Source organism: Arachis hypogaea, chromosome 6, assembly GCF_003086295.3.
Source record: "Arachis hypogaea cultivar Tifrunner chromosome 6, arahy.Tifrunner.gnm2.J5K5, whole genome shotgun sequence".
Taxonomy (NCBI): Eukaryota; Viridiplantae; Streptophyta; class Magnoliopsida; order Fabales; family Fabaceae; genus Arachis; species Arachis hypogaea.
Genome location: NC_092041.1, coordinates 21,953,081 through 21,966,981, shown reverse-complemented (window position 1 = coordinate 21,966,981; position 13,901 = coordinate 21,953,081). Strand labels below are relative to the sequence as shown.

The following is a 13,901-nucleotide window of genomic DNA, read 5'->3' as shown; positions in this document are numbered from 1 at the left end:
AAATAGGATCATGTGGACAAAGAAAAAAAACAGATATTTATTAATAATAACATGAATATTTTACATAATTAGTAGAAATAGATTGAAAAGAAAAATTGATTGCAAAGTAACTTACAAACTGTTCCAAACTAGTGAATATATTCTTGAAAGTTTTGTTCAATACCATTAATTGTAAAACATGTGAGCCTTTATACGACATGATTGTTCATTATCTCCAACTTTCCTCAATGTTAAATGTGTTTAAGTGATGAATGGCATGTAGCAAAACTTCTATCTTATTTCCAGAGAATCTAATTATTTCGCACTATGGTTATACATGTTTTTTGGTGGATCAGCAAATAGATCAATATTATTAGTTGTGTAGGGTACGAAGAGCTAGAAAATTATATGTTTTCTTTTCTCTTTTCTTTCTTTCAGAGTGTTAAAGCAATTGAAATTGCTATAAAATTTACATTAGAAGGTACACATCAGCTTGTCTACTATTAGACATGGATCTTTTTTATAGTCGTTGTTTCATGCATCATTACTCAATTAAATTATCTTAACATGGTTAGTATCACTATTGATTTTGTTTCCTTTAAAACGTGAACATAATTTTTGACATTTGAAATACAAACTTAGAGCCACATAGTTTGTATTCCTTTTGTAAGAAACGATATGCTTTCATGTTTAGACTTTCTAATATATGTCATCTACTTAATATAAGATAATACCTCTGTTTGTTGGAGGAGATTATAATTTTATGGACTACAAGTCCAGTTTATTTTTCTTTGATCATCACTTATTATCATACTTGCATTTCTTTCTGTTCCAAGTTCATATTGAAGATTTTAGCTAAAGTAACTTTCCAATTGAAGAAATGATTTAAAAGCTAAGAGCTAATTTAGAAGGTCAATGTGTAACCCTCTAACCCAAATAACATCCATGCTATGCTTGACTTAGACTAAAAATTGATGATCTAGAAGGATGAATTTAAAATTTTTATTTCCCATAAGGTGTTTGTTTCGTTTGCATGGAGTTATATGGTAACAAACACTTTCATGGTAGCAAGCATCGGATACCTTTAACACTGCAGTTGTGTCTCTAATTTATTATGCCTTGTTCACATCGTTTACAATATTAGCTACTGCAATCATGTTTAAGGTTAGTATTCACTAAAACAAAACGAAAATGTACCCCAAAAGAATGAGTTATCTCACACATCAAGTGCTTAACTATCTGTTGTAATCTTCTATCCTCTTTTTCTTATTAGGACTATTCTGGTAAAAGTATAAGCAGCATTGCATCAGAGCTATATGGTTTTATCACTGTATTATCTGGCACAGTAGTATTGCATAGTACAAGAGAGCCAGATCCTCCAATCTCTACAGGTAATACCTCATTGTTTCCTGTTTTCTTGCAATGTTTCATTTAAGAAACTTCTGCTGTTTCTGAAAATGATCATTGCCTAATTACCCTTCCTGTACAGATTTGTATAGTACGTTATCCCCGAAAGTAACATGGTATATCCAAGACAATGGTGAGTCTTGGAAATAAAAGGAAGAAGTCGGGTCACCACCTTTTAACTTAATTACGGTATTATGGCAAGATCATTTCACGTGATACTGTATTATTAAGTGATAGAACTGCAAATTAGAATTACCTAATGTTGCCATTAAGTTAGACACAGCCTCCATACTCCAATGACATTTTTCTTTAGTTTATTTTACATTAAGCTGCGTAAATGTGGCAGTGTTACTCTGTGACTCCATTTATTTGGTTTTGAAATAAGTTTCAAGAGGCTCCTATGACATTGTTTTGGTAGATAAGTCGTGCTTCCTTTTTTTGGAGGATGTTTGTTTCCATGACAGCTTGTGAAATGAAAGCTCGTGTGCACAATCACAAAAAATTTTTGGATGGTTTTTCTCCTAGTTTGTATTTTTTGTTGTATTGTTATTATTTTGCATTATTTTTACCCTCTTGTGCTCTTTTTTCAAGTTGTACCCCCCGGTTCTTAGCTGATTTTTGTGTTCATATTCTGGTGTTTCTCTTATTGTGGGAGCTAATCCATGTAAATTAATTAGTGTAATTTTAATTATTTAACTAGTTATCATTGGAAACTTATGAATGTATATATATATTATAATTTTGATTCATCTATGGTTCAACACCATTAAGATTCTAAACAAAAGTAAAGCTACTCACTCAGCCTTTAAATGTTTGATCTGAGTTGAGCTAGGTTTTAGAGATAGGTCAATAAACTTGCTTGGCCATCTATACAAGAATATTTATTTAATTATGGAAAATTATTGTATACCAAAAAATATGAAAAATGCTTCGAAATATCATCTTAATTAGTATTGATGGCATTTTGAATCTTAGTTTAAATTCTAAAATTGTGGTTTGGATGAAAGTTACTTTAGTTATAAAAGTGATAGTTGTATATCACAAGCATAGTGTGTTATCCGGCCAAGATATTTCTAATTCTGAACTTGAAGAGAAAATGGTTGTCAGAGTTACACTTATTCTACTTTGAATTAATATATGACTAATTTAGTAACTAATTTTTAGTATGTATATAATATTTTTGATAAAATTTACATAAAAATATTCTATATTTTATCATAAAATGCTTTCAAGGAGTTCTAAATTAAATTAATATATTTTAAATTAATAATATTTAAAAAATACCTTTTTCCCACGCAAAGTCCCTTCGACAAAGTCATCGAGACCTTAGATAAGACCTAGTCCACCACTCTTTTGGCATTGCCATTAGAGCAAGAGAGATAGGAAATCAAATATTCCTGTATCTACCCTATTATTCTATATATACGTATATTCCTACACCATTGACCAAGCTAAATCATATGCTACCCTCTAATAATGCCTTTAAAATTGGCATGCATTCATATTATGTTATAGTCCCTACATATTACATTAATTAAAATAGGATAACTACCATGATTAAATAATTCAAAGAGTTTAGAGTAACAAATTAAATAATTTTTACATTAATGAAGAAACCACGTACGATAGTCAGTTATGTCATGCATACTCTTTCCTCCTAGCTTTTCTCCTCTAACTATTTTCTCCTGGCGTTCAAAGAATTTTTTAGAACAACTTGTTGATAAGTTCTTGTTTTAACATATTCATTTGAAATCCTTGACTATTGTCTTCCTAATTCTTCATACCCTTACAAAAACAACCTACCAAAAAATATTTTGATATAATGAATGATTAGCAGATTTTATAGGAAAGTTCTTTCTATTTGACCTTTAAATGACAAACATATATAATACTATTAATTAATACGTACTTATGCTCTTGTAAAGTCCAATGAAACTATTTTTTGGATTAAGTTGCTATTGGCATGTCGGTTTTGTTCTCTTGTTGGCCCTGGCATGGCTGATGACGGTAACGTAATATGCATTGGCACTGCCATGTCTGCCGCGGCCGCCATTGCCTCCATCTTACCATGATAATATTACCAAGATGAATTTACATAATAGAGAAACAGAGTATTCATATATCTATATGGGCAAAAAATTAAATAAATAAAGAAATAAAAAGAGAATGAAAATATTTTAGAGTAGCCACCTGTGATGTTGATGATAAGTCCAATGAGGCGGCAGTGGTGGTGGTGGTGGTGTTGCATTGACGATGGGGATGGAGAGAGGGTTATGTTTCAATGGGGTAGCAGGATCCAGTATCATGATGATCATGTTCTTAGGATAACCATTTTTTATGGCATTAACATCGGTCATCAGCTTCAAGAAGCGCTCTTGCACCTGTGCCAGAGTCTTTCCAGGGAGGCGAGCAGCCATGGTCTCCCAGCGGATGTATATAGCATCCTAGAAACAATTGGCGATAACCGACTCAAAATCTTTGTTTTTCTCCCAAGTCCAGACCTGAGGTTGGGTTGAGATTGAAGCCAGAGTCTTTCCAGGGAGGCGAGCAGCCATGGTCTCCCAGCGGATGTATATAGCATCCTAGAAACAATTGGCGATAACCGACTCAAAATCTTTGTTTTTCTCCCAAGTCCAGACCTGAGGTTGGGTTGAGATTGAAGTGGTTGATGACCACCCACTTTGGCAATCAGCTCTAACGGTGGTTGATAACCCCAAGTGTCAGCGAAAAACTGATCCATCATGTTGCTTATATCCGTCTGCGACTTGGGTTGATGCTGAGACTGAACCTGAGGTTGAGGCAAATGATGGGACCAAGGCTGAAGTGGAAATTCTAGTTGAGGTGGTTGACTAACATGGACGTCAATAGCACATTGCTCTTCCATGTTCATTTTATGCGGGTAGACCTGAGGCTGAGGCTGAGACTGAGAATGCTTGGTAGCTTCTATCTCCTCCCGGTTCTCCATAGCTTCTGGCAAACCCTCATCATCAAGAACTATCTCAAACTATTTGTTGTCATCCCAAGAATGCGGTGGTTGATTATCCTTCGTGTCCATCATTAAAAGAGCATTTAGTTCCTCTTCCATTTCCACGTTATCCTTCATATCCATCTTTGAAAGAGTGTCATCCCAAGAATGCAGTGGTTGATTATCGTCCAAGGTAAGCAGATCTTCGATCACCTTGGTATCTGTCATTAAAAGAACATCTAGCTCCCTTTCAGTCATTCCTGCGTCATCCTTCATATCCATCTTTAAAAGAGCATCATCTATTTCCTCTACAATCATTTCTGCGTTCTATAAGTCTTCGCTCATTCTTCTTCTCTTCTTAGTTTCTTGGTCAGTTTCTTAGTTTGGTTTCTTCTTCCTAGTTTCTTGGTCAATTATTTTATTTAGTTTTTTGTTTGGTTTAATTCTTAAATAACACATTTATAGAATCTTCACTTTAGATTAGAGTAGTTTAGATTACATTAAATTAAGAAAACTTCCAGAAAGATTTCATTTCATTCCAAGATTTTTTCTCTTCAGATTTAATATAAGCTTCACTTTTTAAATTAAAGTGGTTTAGATTACATTTAGATTATGGATAAAATCTAGAAAGATTTCATCTTCAAAATTTCATTTCAGAATCTTTAAATTTTTCTATAATGTAAATTTGGAAAATTTTAACTAAATAAAGAAACTATTCTAATAGGATGTCGAGCTTCTTTCCTAGCTTGATGAAGTGAAGTTAATCGCAGCAACTCTTCAAACCCAAAAGAGATAAAAGCCAATGGAAAAAGTGTATGAGTTAAGGCTTGATGAACCGTTTCATTCTTGACAGCTATGAATTTGAAGAATGATAATGTGGGATTTCTTGTCTTTGGTAGTTATTTTTTAGTTCCTTGATTTGATAATGAAACAAGCTCTTCCGCGACTGCCTGCCTTCTAATAAAATATTTATTAAAATTTTTGTTTTTTAAAAGATATATTTTTCAATGTAAAACAAAATTTAAAGTCGATATTTTATTAGAGAAATCACATTATTAACTATTTCTTTTGTTTAAATAAATAAAAAAGTGAGAAAATAAATAAATCTTAAAATAATTTAATTTTTATGTACGTATTTTTTTATTCAATTAGAATTTGTTATTACAAGAAAATCACTCATTCAGCAACTCTTAAAAAGTGTAGCTAAAAATGAAAAAACATTATGCCATTGGCAAAGGTTACGTTTTTTTTGGTTTTGGAGACACTTTAGTAGAAAATGCCTATTCAACTTTATCAATTCTCAAAGACTATGCTTTTTTAATTTATATATATATACATATAATATTTTAATAATATTTTTTCTAAAATCAAATATTTAGTAATATGATTATATATATATAAAATTTTATATTTTTAATTAAATTAATCAAATATTATAAAATAAAAATAAATGTATAATACAAAATGGGGTTACAAGAAAGCTCTTCTGCCTAACTCTCTCCCCTCCTCCCCCTCCCCTCCTCCTATTGTGTTTGTACTAAAAATTTACAAAGACAATTTAATAGAGGTTTTGTGAGCAAATAGCCATTTGATCGGTTGAGGGACTGAGTCCATGGCTGAGACAAATCCTCCAATTCGGTAACAAGGTCAAGAGTTGCGCGAATTGGTTTTGGTGCAATGATTGTCGTGCCTTGACTTCCAAGCACATATGTATTAGTCACTGATGGTGTAATAAGATGAGGAACACCTGTAAGTGATAAAAAGAAAACAATATCAAGTTTAGCATAAGTCAGATCATCATGGAGATTGAGCTTCTTCTTATCTTGATAATGAATATAATCTACTTTTGTCAAGTTATGGTTAGCCAATTGGCTCATTATCCTAAAAAAAATTATCCTATTGAAGCAGTCATCAGCATATATAAAAGAAATAATATCAAACAATAAAAAATAACTCGATCAATTGAGAAGTTATAGAGTGCAAAAAGACAAAGTCAAAGTACATCCAAATCCAACCTTTTTTATCAAGGATCATTTCAAGATATGATTTAGTGATCCACGGTCCATTGATACCAGGCCTCATTGCTTCTGTTTAGTCTGCAGAAAATTATTTTTCCATCTTTTGGATAAGTAACTCAACATATTATTAATAAAATATAACCCAGACTAAGGAGATAAGAATTAAAGAGGAGGTGGATAAGAAATCCTTGTAAAAGCTTCCGACTATGAACAATATAAATAACTTCTAATACAAAACACAGTCCAGGCATCTAAAGTGTGAAAATAATATTACAAATCACAAATGATTCAAAAGACACAACTATGACACCATTACTGTGTACATTCTATCTATTTCAATTAGCAAAGAAGAGAATAGTGGAACCAAAAGAAATAGCACTATGAGTATCAATAACCAGACCTGAAAAATACTAGACTTCCCTCAATACCCATGGCCTCTAGATCAATTGCCATACAAACAGTACTACTCCAAGGATGCTAAAAGTGAAACCAAGTAAAATACATAACACTAATAAGTAATGAAGAAGAACACATGGTTTATAAAATTAATAAACAAACATAAATTACAGCTGAATCAAGTTTGACCATCAAAACTAGGGCATTCATTCATTTATACCACACAAATCTCAAATCCAACATTTAAGTATATATAAAATGCAGTTAAATATACTTTCTCGAACAATTAGAACCTAGAACCCTAACAATAAGAAACAATCGGAAACATACCTTCTCTAACAATCAGAACCTAAAACCCTAACAACCAGAAATAATACACATTCAGAAGTTAAACCCCCAAAATTAAAAACCCTATAATTGCAGAACCTCCCCAATTCACAGAACCAAATTTGGGAAAAACAAAACATACCATTTCCGTCTCGTTTGGCCATTGTTGTTCATCATCATTATAGCCACACGCACCTTCTTCGACACTGAAACCGGAGAAGAAGTGAGGTAATCAGCGAGAAAGAGAAGATAGAGAGTGAATTAGAGAATGATCATCTAGTGAGTGCACGATGATGAGCAACGAGACGATGATGTGAGCCCACAAGGCTTGCGACGATTTGGAGCAGCGACGGTGAGTGCGCAAGATGACGATTATGAGCTACGATGGTGAGCTCATGAGACAATGATGGTGAGCAAACGAGACAGCGATGGTGAGAGACGAAGGAAGGTGAATTCGAATGGCGGGTAAGTTCAATAACTTGAAAACTTGGCCTTGAAAAATTTTCATTAAACGCGCGCTAAGCATAGGAAACACTTTTGAAAAACGTTTTTTTAGTAAGAAAAGCACAGTTGTCAGAACCGAACCGGTCAGACTTTTGAGTTATTGGTTCAACCGGTGGGCCACTGATTGAATCGATTAACCCGATCCTATGTAAATAGAAAATAAAAAAATAATAAAAAATTTAAAATTAAAATTTAAAATACATATTTTTACTAACATTTTAAAAATATTTAGCTATTTTAAAACAATATGGAACAGGAACAATAAGTATTTTATTAATTCTACTCTATCATAAATATTTTATTTTGTTTCTATATTAAAATAACTATTATTTTCAAATTTTAATAATTTATTAATTAATTTATATCTATTATACTATTATATACTACAAATATTTATTAAAAAATAATATTAATAGATATTACATAATTATAAAAATAAAAAAATAAGTGAATTTATAATTATTGTTAAATAAAAATATAATTAATTTAAAAATAAGTGAGTTTATAACTAAAATTAAAATAAATTATTTGATGAAAGATGTCTATGTATATTATAATTTGCAAATAAATTGAGGATAAGGGTTCGAAATCCACCTTTAGCATTTTGAAAAAATTTTAACTTCCAATAGTTTGGTTGGACTGATTTCACTGTGTTTGACCGGTTTTCACCGATTCTTTGCCTTATTTGGTTCAAGCATCGGACCAGACCAATATAGAATCTAGTTCATCGGTTTTTGGTCAAATCAGTCAGTCCGATTCGATTTTAATAACTATGAAGAAAATTATATTCATATATATTAAAATAAAGTTTTATTTTTATAACTGATCTTTTTAATATTTAAGAAAATATATTTTAAATGATGTCATAACTATATTTTTTATTTTACTATAAAAAGGTAATATAGAAAAAAAATAATCTATTCTATAAATAGATTATGCTTTTTAAATATAATCTAAATTGTTAAATGTGTGATTTTTTTGTAATATTATAAAAGTTATAAAATATTTTTTTTATAAAATAATAGATATGACAATTAAGGAAATAAATTAAAAAGCAGAAATAACAATGACAAAAAATTCATTGAACAAAATATTTAAAAAAATTAAAATATAAAAGAACAATAAAAAATACTTTTGTAATAATATAAAATACTATTATATTAAAAATTGGAAGTATGATTTTTCTCATATAATAAATATATATAATTTAAAATTATTAAAAAAATCATAATCATTTGATGTCTTCAAGATATGCATTTGAAAGTTGGAACAATAATAAATTAATAATTAATATATAAATTTTTTAGCAAACTTTAAATAAGAATATATAATTGATTAAGGAAAAACAATAAAACAATGCTAACAAGAGGGGTAACCATAGAGATATAACTAACTAATTCTAAGATTTGAATCTGAAATTTTGAGTCAAGCAAATTTTTAACTACTTTTAAGAAAGAAAAATAGAACATGTTATATCAACGATGAGTGAAAAATTAGAAGTTCTTTGACTTCATCAGAAACCCATAATTTTCTTTGAAGTTTTCTCATTTTAGCAATCTTTGTGGGAATTTATACCATTTGAGATGCACCAAACCCAACAATCCGAATCATATGTGTAGATTTTAGATCAAATCAAATCTATATCGAATACCAGCCTTATATTATTTCCGTCTATTTTTGAAGATGGATATAGTTAAATGAAAAAATCATCATGAACAAACTGAGTTGTGTTCTGCATTTTGCAAGTTTACAACCTAGCAAAAATACAACGTATCCTCAAAATGTTTACGATGATTTAGCCCATCCAATTGTTCCATCTTCCTTAAACAAAAGTTATACAATCATACCACAGTGTCAAGCATACCATATGCTTTTTGCACCAAAATTCACATCACAACAATGAACTTGTACTAAGCTTGTGTGTTAAGCTTTAACATATATCTTGATTACTAAATTGAATAAATACACAATTACACCGGGAGAGAGAGTATATACTGAACTAGGAAAAACTAAATTAATTTGGTGTATCTCAAATATTTGTTTATACTATATGGTGTTGCAACATATATGTTTCACCAGAACTAACAAATTCTTATGAAATAAAAAATTATTGATCCTGTGAAAATGGAAGGAAGAGCATAAGTGCAATAAATCAGAATGTGTGAAGTGTATTAAAAATATAAATGATGAATCTCATCATCTACCAAAGCTACAGCTAGTGTTTTATATACATACGTGAATACATGTATACGAAACTTCTAGATCAAGTTAACTAAATAACTGATAAAGTTAACAAGCAAGCTCTTCAAACTTTCACTCTTTCTGAGACGCCATGTAAAACATGAAATGAACATGATCATACGCATCAGATAACACTTTCTACATCTTAGGTGCCGACATACAATATTCAGGATAGATCCATGGCTTGAACGCCTCATCATCCGCACAATACTGAATGTAACCAACATGATAATTAAAACCAATTATAATAGTTATAGAGGCTCAATGTAAGTTTTGGAAAAGTTAAATTTTCTTGATTCAGTTTCTATGATTCAATAATCTGGTGATGATGGCACTTGTTTAAACAAGTAGAAACTCAACAAGGATCAACATATGAATGTCAAAATGTATATATAGATTATAGAAAGGGCAAGGACTAGAGGAAACTTAATGATTTAAAGGATGACTTCAGCTATACTTAACTTCTTAGAGTTATCAAAATTTATCAACTCTATCATACATGCAAGACTATAAAGAAATATAGTTCTAAAGTATTAGAAATAGGATCATGTGGACAAAGAAATAAAAATAGATATTTATTAATAATAACATGAATATTTTACATAATTAGTAGAAATTGATTGGAAAAAAATTGATTGCAAAGTAATTTATAAACTATTCCAAACTAGTGAAGACATTCTTAAAAGTTTTGTTTAATAACATTAATTGTAAAACATGTGAGCCTTTATAGAACATGATTGTTCATTGTCTCTAACTTTTCTTAATGTTAAATGTGTTTAAGTGAAGAATGGCATGTAGTAAAATTTTTATCTTGTTCCCAGAGAATCTAATTATTTCACGCTATGGTTATACATGTTATTAGGTGGATAAGCAGACAGATCAACATTATTAGTTAAGCAGGGCACGAAGAGCTAGAAAATTAAATGTTTTCTTTTCTCTTTTCTTTCTTTCAGGTCATGAGTGTTAAAGCAATTGGAATTGCTATAAAACTTACATTATAAGGTACAAATCAACTTGTCTACTATCAGAGATGGATCTTTTTAATAGTCGTTGTTTCCTGCATCATTACTCAATTAAATTATCTTAACATGGTTAGTATCACTATTGATTTTATTTTCTTTAAAAAGTGAACATATATTTTGGCATTTGAAATAAAAACTTAGACCCACATAGATTGTATTCCTTTTGTAAAAAATGATATGTTTATATGTTTAGACTTTCTATTATATGTCATCTGCTTAATATGAGGAAACACCTCTCTTTGTTGGAGGTGATTATAGTTTTATGGACTACAAATTCAGTTTATTTTTCTTTGATCACCATTTATTATCATTCTTGCATTTCTTTTTGTTCCATGTTCATATTGAAGATTTTAGCTAAAGTTACTTTCCAATTGAAGAAATAATTTGAAAGCTAAGAGCCAATCTAAAAGTTCAATGTGTAACCCTCTAACCCAAATAACATTTATATCATGCTTGACCTAAACTAATAATTGATGATCTAGAAGGCTGGATTTGAATTTTTTATTTCCCATAAGGTGTTTGCATCATTTGTGTGGAGTTATATGGTGACAAATATTTTCATGTTTGCAAGCGTTGGATACATTTAATATTGCAGTTGTGTCTCCAATCTATTATGCCTTGTTCACATTTTTTATAATATTAGCTAGTGAAATCATGTTTAAGGTTAGTATTCACTAAAACAAAACGAAAATGTGCCCTAAAAAATGAGTTATCTCACACATCAAATGCTTAACTATCTGTTGTAATCTTCTATCCTCTTTTTCTTATTAGGACTATTATGATCAAAGTATAAACAGTATTGCATCAGAGCTATGTGATTTTATCACTGTGTTATCTGGCATAGTAGTATTACATAGTACAAGAGAACCAGATTTAAAATTGATTGATAAAATAAAATTAGTATCACCTTTAAGATACGGTATCACTTTGATGAAGAACTAATAAAATCTTATTATTTGTATAATTATGTTGATGAAATAATTAAAAATAATATAAAATTTTAATTAAATTAAGACTAAACATTGAATGGATAAATTTTAATTTTAATTTTAAATTATTATTTACGGTATATAATTTCACAAATATTTGTGTATCATTTTATAGGATTTAAAATAAAATTAAAATTAAAACTAGCATTAAAAAAGCTCTAAATTACTATTTTATTTTATATAACAAAATAGCAATAAATGTAATTAAGAACATAATTTATTTTTATTTATGAATAATACAAACATAAAATAATTTATGACATATACTTTTTTCCACCATTAATTGCATTATTAAATGGTGAACAAGCCTTCAAAGTATGTCCAAATAACAATTAACTAGGGGTGTTCAAAATCGATCAAAATCGAACAAAACTGACTAACCGAATCAAAAAATCGATAACCGAACAAACTAAAAATCGAAAAAATCGAAAAAATGATGTTTTGCAGTTATTTTTGCGGTTCGATTCGATTTTCGGTTTTAATACTGAAAACTCTAATCAAACCGAACCGAACCGATTTTCTTAAAAAAACTATATAAAAGTCCCCCCTTCCAAATGACCTAACCGGCTAACCCTTTCACAGCCACCAGTAACCCTAACTCCGCTTAGCCTCTCTCCAGCCTCCAATCCTCTGAGCTCTCAGCACCTCTCAGCGCCGAAAACTCCTCCCCCTTCCCCGCTATCAATGCCGTCGGACAGCACCATCGCGGCAGTGTGGCTCTTTTCTCTCCATCTCCCTTCGTCGTAACGGTTCTCTCTCCCTGTCGTCCTCCACACACCACCTCTTCCAGCAGCACATCGTCTACTCCACGCACTAGAGCCGTCGTTCGTCGTCCTTTGCGAGTTCGTAGCCATTGTCGTCCTTGCGTTGTAGGGCTGCACATGGATCGGATAATATCCGCAGATCCGCGATAATTATCCGCATCCGATCCGAATTTCGCGGATATTATCCAATTCGCAGAGTCATCGGATCGGATCTGATCCGATCCGCACTGTGGTAGGATCGGATCGCGGATTCGGCAATGATACCCGCGGATCCGATCCGCAGATCCGCACAGATCCGCACATGACACATCATATAAATAGCTAATGTTATGTTGTTGTGACCTAACCCTAAATCCCTCATTACGGCGCTCCTCACGACCTCACCTCTTTCACTCTCTGAACTCTGGACTCTCCTCTCAATCTCAGATCCTCACTCACTCACTCAAACTCTCAAACTCTGGCTCTTCTTCTCCTCTCTGATCGGCTCTACCTTGCTCTATCACCAGTGTTTGCTGTCCATTACCGTCTCCTAAGGGCATCATTTATTGTTCTTCCAGGCTCCAACTGCACGGTCGTCACCTCCTCCATTGACGCGGTGGACGGCAGTCGCGTCGTTCTCCATACGCGTTCTTCATAGGTCGCGTTCTTCACTGGCGCAGTGGTCAGGGTCGGTGGTCTCCCCAATAGTGCGGTCACCTCCTCCATCACTCACGGTCGCGTTCATCATTTCTCGTTCTCTCCAAGCAGGCAGCAGCTTCGTGAATCTGTCAGAGTCAGACCAGCCGTCTTTCTTCTCCATCGTTTAAACTCTCGGCTCTTCAAATGATCAGGTATTATGGGTAAATTAATTTTATTTTATTTTCTTTTTTTAAAACTGTTTTAATAATTGATGAAATTATTGGCTAGTTTTAGGAAAATATTTCATGACTTCAAATTACTAGTGATTTCACAAGATGTAGTCCCTTATTTAAGAGCAATCAACTTCATTTCATGATCAATAGATCTAAGAATTATTGCATCAGAGAATAGAGAACCAATGATATGTTTTAAGCCAATCTGGAAGATAGAAATTAAGCATTACTTTGGCTACATAATTATTAACTTATTCCTTGTAAAGTCTCTTTCTGAAGGTGTCAACTATGGTGGCCTGAATTCTAATATTTTAAATTTAGTTATTAGCATATGGGATGTAATTTGTAAACTTTATTTCCGAGGGTGGGAAAAAATGTTGGATTCATTTCTCAAATGGCAAGTAATCCTTGAAGACAATACCATGTGATTTCTCATTT

The 13,901-nt window shown here is 31.6% G+C and overlaps 1 long non-coding RNA gene across 1 annotated transcript; it reads right to left on the bottom strand.

Moving 5' to 3' along the window:
* Window positions 1-5,754: 5,754 nt before the first annotated feature.
* LOC112698142 (uncharacterized) lies at window positions 5,755-7,609 on the bottom strand. The gene is made up of 3 exons (XR_003151391.2): window positions 7,235-7,609; window positions 6,367-6,447; window positions 5,755-6,098 (listed from the first exon to the last, which is right to left on the bottom strand). It is a non-coding gene; the product is annotated as an uncharacterized lncRNA (long non-coding RNA).
* Between the last annotated feature and the right edge of the window lie 6,292 nt (window positions 7,610-13,901).